The sequence below is a fragment of the Lissotriton vulgaris genome, chromosome 1_1, assembly GCF_964263255.1.
Source record: "Lissotriton vulgaris chromosome 1_1, aLisVul1.2, whole genome shotgun sequence".
Lineage (NCBI taxonomy): Eukaryota > Metazoa > Chordata > Amphibia > Caudata > Salamandridae > Lissotriton > Lissotriton vulgaris.
In genome coordinates this window covers 1655156803-1655167611 of record NC_141685.1, presented here as the reverse complement: position 1 = coordinate 1655167611, position 10809 = coordinate 1655156803, and the positions used below count along the sequence as shown (strand labels likewise).

General features: G+C 43.6%; 1 pseudogene; it reads right to left on the bottom strand.

Annotated features, from left to right (window-relative positions):
* Positions 1-662: 662 nt before the first annotated feature.
* LOC147750985 (18S ribosomal RNA) lies at positions 663-3024 on the bottom strand (annotated as a pseudogene).
* Positions 3025-10809: the final 7785 nt, after the last annotated feature.

Sequence of the window (10809 nt, the reverse complement as noted above, 5' to 3'; positions counted from 1 at the left end):
GCGAGATGGGGAGGCTCCTGTGCTGAACTGCACCATGTGAAGGCAACATCCCATGGGCCCACATGCCATCAAAGAAACTCACCTGATTCTGATACATGTGTGGAAACTTGAGCAGTGAGTGGCAGCATCACCTCCCACCCCTTAAAGCAGTTCACACTGGCTTTGTGGGGGCACAGCATCTCCACACTGAAGAGTTGGGGATCCCTCATGGCCCCTGCTCAATCTCATCCAAGCTGCCCTGCCACACAAGACAGGCCCCTCCTCAGTCACTCGAAACACAGGCAGGCGGGATCATGCTTGAGATGGCCAAGGTGGCCGGGCCCTCAGGGGGCGGATACACTGTAATTCGGTCAACCCCCCCCCCAGGTGCCTGCTGGGTGACATTGGGTTCCATCTTGGGAGAGCTGTCTCTTGTATCATGATCATGCCCCTACCAGAGGGCCCTTGGCATCACCCACCCAGGTCCCTCATATGGTGGTTTGGGTTCTCTCAGGAGGGAAGAGACCGTTTTGTGCCCAGTCCTCACCCAAGCTCCCAGCAACCAAAGACCGCTCCACCACCCAAGACACCCAAGGAGAGGGCCAGGCCATGTGCCTTGGTTCCACCTGGAGATGCCAGAGAGTTCAGGCTGTAAATAGTAGTCACTCGGGCCACTCCACCAATTATTATGCTTCCATAGGTTCACATAAGGAAATCTTGTTACAACTTTTTCTTTTTCTAGATAGTCGAGTTTAATCATTTTCTCGGCGCTCCAGCAAAGTAGTTGTCAACTTTGAAGAGGCTGAGCCAAGGTCCTCAATAAACCATTCAATTGGTAGTAGCGATGGGCGGTGTGTACAAAGGGCAAGGACTTAATGCAAGCATATGATCTTCACTTACTGGAAATTACTCATTAATGGGAAATAATTGAAATCCCTATTTGTTATCACAAGTGGGGTTCCGCATGTTACCCGCACATGTAGGCAAAGGATGGACACCTGCTGATCCGTTCAGTATAGCATGTGCGCTGCCTAAGGCATCTAAGGGACCACAAGCCTTTTCTTGCACAATCTTGTGCACACCACTGGTCCCTCTATGAAGTTGGACTCCACCTGCTGGGGGTTCACAAAAATAGCTAACATGGAGGAGTCTTGCTCGTAATTAGAACTAACCAGACAAATTGCTCCAACAATTAAGAGCAGCCATGCTTCAACCCCTTAGAATCGAGAAAGAGCTATCAATCTGTAAATCCTTTCTGTGCCTGGGCCTGCTGAGGTTTCCCATGTTGAATCAAACTAAGTCGCATGCTCCACTCCTGATGATGCCCTTCCATAAATCCACTTAAATTTCCGCATTGCAACCATACTTCCCCCAGAAGCCAAAGACTTTGCTTTCCCAGAAGTTGATCTTCAGGTCATGGGAATAATGCTGCTGGGTCGCTAGTCAGCATTGTTTATAGTTGGAACAACAATAGCATCGTTCTTGATTAATGAAAACATTCTTGGCAAATGCTTTTGCTTTGGTCCATCTTGGTCGATCTAAGAATTTACTCTCTAGCAGCGTATGCCCCAGGATGCCCATCTTAAACATGGCCCCAGTTCCAAAAACAAACAAAATAGAACTGGAGTCCTATTCAATTACATCTAGCTGAAGTATTCAGGCAACTGGCCTGCTTTGAAAACTTTTTCAAAGTAAATGCTCTGGACCCGAAGGAACCTCAGTCAGGAGCATCAAGGGGGCACCAAGAGGCAGGGACTGCGGAAAGCAGTAACTCATGTTGCGGTGGACTGCCAACTCTATCTCATGATACAACTATGAGCTTTTTAACTGCAGCAACTTTAATAAACACTATTGAGTTGAAATTACTGTGGCTGCTGGCACCAGACTTGCCATCCAATTGATCCTCATTAAAGGATTTAGGGCTAGAAGTAGGTGGGCAAATACCGGTTGGTAACGGCCGAAAATCAGTAAATTTCCCATTACCGACCGGTATTTAGCCCTTTGCGATGTAGGAGGCTGGATTTAAGGATTCGGTAATTTACTGATTCCTTAATTTAAGGAATCGGTAAATTACCAAATCCTTAAATCCAATGTAGGGAGCACTCAAGTGAGTGCATTTTTGTTTTAAGGATTCGTTATTTACCACCAACTACAAGTTGGTGGTAAATAATGAATACCTTTAAAAATGCAATTTTGTGCTGTTTTTAAAGTGCCATGTGGCAGACATACATGCCCTCAGGGCATGTATGTACGCCACATGTGCACACATGCACGATTCAGGGTGTCAATGTGACACCCTGCCACCCTTGAATATGCTCCCCAATTACCGATTCAGTATTTACCGAATCGGTAATAGTGAATGACTTCCTATTCATTCCGATGGGCCTCCAGGCCCATAGGAATGAATGGGAAGGTATTCCCTATTACGATTCGGTAAATACCGAATCGGTAATAACGAATATTACAGAATCGGTAAAATGTACCGATTTTTTACCTACATTCTATTTACTGATTCTTAAATACTGAATTGGTAAAATTCGGTATTTAGGAATTGTTAAATAGAAATTACCTACAATTAGCCCAAAACGTGTAATCATTCCAATTACAGGGCTGTACAAGAGTACTGTGTTGTTATTTTTCTTCACTACCTCCCCGAGTCTAGAGCAGGTAATTTGTGCTCCTGCTGCCTTCCTTGGATGTGGTAGCTGTTTCTCAGGCTCCCTCCCCAGAATCAAACCTGGATTCCCCACAGTCACCATGGTAGGCACAGAAAGTATAATCAAAAGTTGATAAGGCTGACATCCGTATGCAGCATCACAGGAATGTGTGATCGCCCTAAGGTTATCTAGAGTCACCAAAGCAGCCAGGAGAGCCTGTATTGGTCTTGGTCTGATAAATGCACGCATCCCCGGATGTCAGCAGTCAGCATGTATTAGCTCTAAAATTACCACTGTTATCCATGTAACAAATTCAGTGATCAAAGGCACCACAATGGATTTAATCAGCCTGCTAGAAGCATATGCTTCTAGCAGGATCAACCAGATAGCCACACCTGCTGGATGGAAGGAGGAGCTGCCTGCCTGTCCTGGACCAACCTTCACACTCCTCTGGAGCCTGCTTTGGGAGCCATTTGCCTGCACAGGAAAGTCATACGAGCACAGCAGGCCCAGCCCAACAGAAGGGAGAGACGGGCCAAGGTGCAGCCTAAGCAGACACAGGGGTGCTGTGTCCCGGCCAAGACAGACAGGGCCACCCCATGGATCAGTTGCTGACAGCTGCTGTGGAAATGCACTAGGTAGAAAAGGGCAATAGACAGATACACAGAGTACAGAACACAAAGTAGCATCTGGGACTAGATCTACCTGACACCATCCATTGTGGTCAGACTTCTTCACAAACTGCCAGGCTGCTTAGTCTTCACTCTGCTGAGTGACCTCCACTAAAGGCAGAACCTCAAGTCGGACCATCCTGGCAGCATAGAAGCTCTCTACTTTGAAACAACAGCCGAGGCTGACCACGCAGCCCATTTCTAAGTGGACCAAGTAGACCTAAGCAATCAGAGTACAAGGCTGGCTAAACCGGCCCGAGCAGGCCACTCTGCATGGGATGTCAGCTTTGTTTCTCTGTCTGCTCTCTGGGAAGCAAGGTTGTTAGGATAGGCTTATCTGACAGATTGGAAGGCAGCCACAGAACAGGCAGCACCCAGGTGAGAAAAACTGGGCGACAAGGAGGCCAAAGTACCCTGTCCCTACTAAATGGACCAAGGCTGCCCCGTTCTTTTAATCTGTGCACACTGAGTGACAGAGGGAGCTGTCAGAGAAAATGCACCTGAACTCTTGGATCACTGTCTGGGATAGAAAAGTCAAATGAACTACTATCAAGACTTCCGGGGCAGCCTGGCTGTAACGACCGGATTCCCAGACCAAGTAGCCTACCAACTGTAGCTAACCCAGTCGCCACGTAACCACACACTTCTCAGGCCACTATATACATGATATCTAGAATACTCACCTGAGAAGGTGAAAAAGAGCTATTTACAAGCCTATACAGTCAAAGATACCAGTAACATCTAATGGATTCCATATCTTATCCTATAATTACCTCATCTTATATTCTTTAACGTCACCCGACTATATCTTTAACATCACCCGACGATTCTTTATAGTCTCACGACTGTCTCTTTAACGTCACCCGACGATATCTTTAACGTCACCCAACGATATCTTTATAGTCTCACGACTGCCTCTTTAACGTCACCCGACGATATCTTTAACGTCACCCGACGATATCTTTACAGTCTCACGACTGTCTCTTTAACGTCACCCGACGATATCTTTAACGTCACCCGACGATCTACACTAATGGGGATTCACCTTTGAAAGTTATTTCCTAAACGAAGTTCACACTCTCCCTCCATCATCAGTTACCTTTTCAGAAGGGCATATCCCATCCTTCTGTATGTCAGCACCTGCTTAAAAGGAAAGGTCAATCCCATTCATAAAAACAACATTCAAAGATATTTAACATTAAATCTTTATTCTACAATTCAGCATAACAGAATGAGAAAAAGAAACATGAGTTAAGTTAGTCGCTACCTGTAACCTAAAAACGGAATAAGAATGAATGATTAGATATGTTCTACACTAAGCTCAGAACGCCTCACCTTAGACGTGTGTCTTTCCATCTCAGCAGCGGAGCTGGTCCCTCTCTCGCTCTCGCTTTGTCTTCAATCTTCGGGACTCTGCTCTCCCTCTATGGCTCACGAATACACGTCTGCACCGCTACGCCTCATCTACGCTGCCATGGTTCCTAAATACTCGAACCCTCTTCTGGACTCAGTCTCTGCCACTCCTGTATGATGTCACTACATGACCCTTAGTCACTTTCCTTCTTTGCTTCAGGATTTCAATTAGCAGATGGTATCAATCTCTCTGCACCAGCCTTCGGACCAACTTTTTCTGTCTACTTTACACAGACCACATCTGACCTCCTGGAGCCCTGTCTGGGCTTGGAGAGTCAAATGAGATGTCACTGGGACTTTCAAGTGAGCCCTGCCATCTCAAACACTGTACAGTGCTGGTCAAAATGTCCCCCCCCCCCCGGCCAGGCCTCCCTGCACAGGTATGTCAACTTCACATCCTTGGGGGCTAGGCAACCAAGAATAATGAATGATGCAACATGCATATTGACAGAACAAACAGTAAATGAATAACAAAAGTGAACATAAGGATATAACACACCTTCCACCTCGAACAGAAACAAAACCCAAACAACTGAGTATAAATCAGAAAAATAATATAGTAATCCAAACATTAAAGAACAAATGTAAGTAACTCAAATTACACAGTCATAAAGATGTTTGACATTGGAGAACAAGTAAAAGTAGTTTACATTGTCTTCACGATATTTAGGCTTACATTTTAATCTATTTCTTTGATGTGGGAGTGTCTGCTGAGAGGTCTATGTCTGAACAGGTGAATGTGCAGGAAAGTTGTGGTGATTTCAGTTTGCTTGAGGAGTCTCCCAGTTTGGTTGAGGAGTCTGTGCCTGAGCAGGTGGATGTGCAGGAAGGTGGTGGGGATTCCAGTTTTTTTAGGAGTCTACCAGTTTGCTTGAGGAGGTTTCTGGCGCAGAAAGGGTTAGTGATGTTGCAGGTGTGGATCTCCCAGAGATCACGCGGTTATGCAAACCTCTTGGTGTCTGATGAGATGTAAGGTGCCTAAAATGCACCTTCAAGAATGACTAACACTACTCCTCCCTGGTTTAGATTTACATCATTTTCTATTGAGATATAGAAGACCATTTTAGAAAAGTAAAAGCCACAGACCGCCTCTCCATGCACTCCCAGCTTGGATGTAAACCTTATTCCTGAAGTTATTGTCATCTACATTACAGCCTATTATTGAGGTGTCTTTGCAAAAACCTGCTGTTCCCACTTCCTTCAAGAAGACTATTAGCACCACGAAATGAATTGAACCCTAATATCTGAAAACAGAAATGCAGGAATTCCTTCCGAACAAAACAACTGACTTAAAAAATCAATTACATTGTCAGTGTTGGGTTCCTTCATGAACTTAAACGAGACCCACTTAGAAAAGTAGTCTACCACAGTCAAAATGTACCTGTAACCACCATTCAAACCACCAATGGGACCAACACACTCTAAACCTAGTTTTTCCCAAGGTCTCTGAGGAAAACTGACAGGACACAAAGGAGAATTGTAGGTATGAAGTGGTGCATGGCCACACTCTACAAATGCTCAAAAACCCAATTCTGAAGCAAAATATAATCGTATAAATAACAGAAAAAATGAGTTTACCAAAATGTTGAATACGTCTTAGAGTAATGTAACTATAATAAAAAATTTGAAGATTGAGAGTGAAGCATAAAAGTTACTCAAGGCGTGTGCATCACCGCCCTTGTGAAAAGTTACTCAAGGTGTGCGAGTCGCTCCTGAAGTACTTTAAAAGAGTGTGGCATCACTGCGCTTCCACTGTAAAATAGATAAAAGTGTAAGGGAGAGGTGTGAGCGTCACCGCGCTTGAAGTACACACCAACAGTAAAGGATGAATGGGGTATGCAAAACTTTGTGCTTAGTTGTAAGGAAAGAGAAAGTAGGTGTGCTTGTCAGCACTCAGGATGAGGGGAGATGCTGCCAGTGAAATGCGTAGCTGAGAGACACTGATACACCGGTATGCTTGAAGTGCGAGCCGGAATAATCCACTACCGTTGCTAAACAACAGTGAGAGATGTGACGCACACTACAAAGGAAGCGTGACACGCAACATGTAGGAAGCATGCAAACGTCACAGGGATACGCTGTGTGAGGCGTCGGTCAAATCGAATGCTGCGAACGCTGTTGCGTCAGCTGGCAGAAGACTCCACTGAAGAATGCGGTAAGGAATTGCACGCTGGAATGGAGGGGCAGTTTTAATAAATGCGGGCTGAGCGGTTGTTGAGAAGACACTCGGCAATGTTGAGAAAGTCTAAGAAATGCCCAAGCCAGTAGCAAAGGTCACAGAAACTCACAAATTCTTTCTGTAGACCATGGCAGGCAAATGATCTAAGCAAACAAATCCACAATAGCTGAAGTTTTCAGCGCCGGCAGTAGAAGTCTTAAGGAAGAACAAGTAGTTAGAGCATCCACAAAGCGATACCTGTATTTTTGTAGGGTCCTGAAAAGTGAATTGAAGAGCAATAGGTGATGATGTAATTGTAACACGTTAAAGTAGGTTCTCAGGTGCTAACTCCATCCGCTCATCGCCAATTCATGTTGTATCTCCAATAAATGAGGTCCACACAGAAGATGGGTAGGTTTATTCTCATGAGTAGGAGATCGGCATCAAGCACCGTCACAAAGCAACTCCCATCATCAGCCACCAGTAGTCAACTGACTCAAACTGGAGCTTCCAGGAGACCAACATTCCAGTATGCTAGGCAACCAAGATGAGGCAACATGCATCATGACAGAGTGAACAGTAAATGAATAGCAAAAGTGAACATAAGGATATAACAGACTCTCCGGCAGGAGAGGAGCAGGGGTGTTCTATGTTGCGAAAGAAGATACTTGACGAAGCAATAAGTTAAAAAGGTTTTATTCTTACTCAAACTCTCAAGACAGCAGGGACGTGTGGACGCAGCCACCAGCAATCAGCTCTCTATTATCTCTAACCCCTCGCTAGGAATCTTGGCACAGGCTCGAGGGTGAACATTCTAAAGTGACTTGAGCGCTAGCTCGAGTACAAACATGACACTCAGGTGACTCGAACACTAGCTCGAGTACCAAGATAACACTCCCCCCCCCTTCGACAAAATGAGCAACAACAACTAAAAAAAAACCCAAAACAATAAGATCATGGAACAACAAGGAATAATAGCATAAAGATAAATGGCAATTACCGAAATATTATGTAAGAAGAACAAAAACATTTTAACAGTAGATGTGTGTAACATAGTCATTATATTTTCATGGTTTGGAGCACAAACATTTTGTACGAGAAACTGCAGTTCCTTCAATACTGGGTGGATCAGAATCTCAAACACTGAGTGTGACAGTACTTTGTTCACCACTGGGACTTACCACAGGTTCAATGGGAATATTGATGGTACATTCAGTTGAGCAAGACTCTTTGGTATCACCAACATCATCAATCCAATCACATTTACATGTTTGTGATTGTTTGTATGAATCATGTTTTACTTCAATAATCCCTTTAAACAAGGCAATTCTGTTGGTGTTCCTCACTTTACCATCACTTAAAAGTGCAGCATTGCAAATAATTTAAATAACTTTTAAAGGAGCCGAATACCTGTTCTCTCCTTTGCGTACAAGTCTACCTTTCCTGACCTTGACTGTGTTACCAACTTGTAATTTGACCCTTCTTCCTTTGTTGGCGCCAGAAAGTTTCTCCACTAAGTGGTTTTGATTGGCTTCTAGAGATTGCTTAACTTCTTTCATAGACCAGGAGACAATATTTGTGCAACTAAGCCATCCAATGTTATCTTTGGAGCGAGGAGAACGTTCTCTCATGATTTCGAATGGAGAGTGCCCAGTGGATTGACATTTGGTGATTCTGTAAGTACAAACCACTTTTCTCAATCATTCTCCCAGCCTTTGCTGTTACTGTTCCATGTTCAATAATGCCTTTGATCACTCTGTTGAAGCGCTCAACGCTTCCATTACCTTCTGGGTGGTAAAGAGAAGTTGTTCTATGTACAATGCCAGTGTTTTTAAAAAAGTTTTTGAAACTTTCCCCCACAAATTGTCTGTCCACCATTGTCGGTAACTAAGTCTTTGGGGAGACCTTCCCTTGCAAAAACATCCCCAAGAAATACAACAGATTCTCTGAGTAAGACTTATCTACAATTTTGTATTCCAGCCACTTTGAAAAATGGTCTACAATGCCAAAAATCGATTTTTGTATACCATCCTCAGATCTAACAGGACCATAAATGTGAACTCCAATCCTTTCCCATGGTATATTGGGAACAATAATGGTATGTTAAATAGGCTTGCAAGTGGTTAAACTCTTATCAGAGTTAGCACACTCAATCACGGACAACTCTCTCAATGTCCTTGTCGATTCCAGGCCACCAATAGGATTGTTTGATTTTGCATTTTTTTTGACAATCCCTAAGTGTCCTTTGTGGCACAAGTTAACTAATTTCTCATGAAAGCTTTTGGGAGGAACTAACTTTTTCACTCTGACTTCTCTGTGCGCTCTTTGATCCTGCTTTTCTCTTTAACTGGTAGTTTTTCACTTTTTCTTTTTAACTAGTTCAGGGCGGACGTAGTTAGTTTTTATAACTTTCACCATCTCATAACTGTTATCTACTTTGGATTAGGCAATGACAGTTTTATCACATCTTGATGTTAGCTCGGCCTTGCTGCTGATGATGGCAGAAAGTTCCCGCTAACTAGCTTCACCATTAATCCAAAGTTTATCTTGCAGGTTTTGGTTTTTACAATGCATGATTAATTGGTCTCGTAGTAACTCATCTTCAATGACTCCAAACTTGCATGACAAGGCTAGTCTTCTTAGGGAATCAATGTAATCTTCCACTTTCTCATAGGGTTCTTGCATCCTATGGTAAAAATTATATCTATGTACAGCTTTACATTTGGTGGGCTCAAAATAAGCATTAAGGTCAGCAATGGCTTGGGTGAATACATTTACTTTGCTACTAGCTTACGTTTTTTTTCCAATTCTATTGTAAACCCTTAACCCACCTGGACCTAAACAATGTAAAAGGACACTTTTTTTCCTTTCTGGCTTTAATTCTTTGCTCTCAAAAGTGTCCCAGTAAGTAATCAAATAATCTCTCCATTCTTCCCATCTCTGACTAGAAACCTCACAATCTTTCACCATAAAATGTTGTGGGGCGGGTAAATTCATGGTTGCTAAAGCCTTGGCAATTCGTCTTGGTAGAGATGAAAGTTTAAGTAAATGAGGAAGAGATTAAAAAAATTAGAAACTAATTAAGACAGTACCTTAGTTGATACACAATGTGTATTTTGCAGTTGAAAACATTAGCAGAAAATACCAAAGAATTCCGAGTAAAAATGACTAGAAGAGAAATGAAATGAAATGAAATGAAATTGGATTTATAAAGCGCATGGCTGCCCGTAAGCGTCCCAGCGCTCCTGGAGAGAGAAAAAAAAAATGTGAACAGCACTCCGGTTCAGTATACGAGTCACTTTCCACTCGATGCTTGAAATTTGAAGCAACACATGTGTATCAAGATGCTGCACGTATTGTCACCTCAGCTTGACCCCGCATTTTTTGGAGGACGTACATATTACATCAGCGGGAGAGCGATCGGAGAAGCGAGGCTCCTTGAAAGATGCCGACTCAAACGCTGCTGCCGCTCGAAAGATGCGGCCGGTAAACAGCTATCATCAATGGCTACACTGCAGATCCCAGAACCAAGGTAAATAAGCAGCAACAATATCTTTTTAAATCGGGGCGCTTTGTAATAGCGAAGCTGTCCCAAAGATGCAGCTCGAGCGCTCCTGCCGCTCGAAGGATGCGGCTGGTGAGCTACTACCAACGGCTACACTTCAAAGTCCAGAATCAAGGCAAATAAGTAGCAACAATACCTTTTTGAAGCGCGCTGTAGGCTGTAAATGCTCTCTGCAATTTCCTTAAATTTCGTACTTCTTCATTTCCTTTCTCCCAGTGAGTGTGAAGAAAAGGCAGCAATTCGAGGACTTCAGTAGCGTGGGTTCATAGGGTTTGAGTATCTCATAGCCATTGTTTGGAAGGAGGATACTTGATGAAGCAATAAGTTAAAAAGGTTTTATTCTTACTCAAACCCCCAAGACAGCAG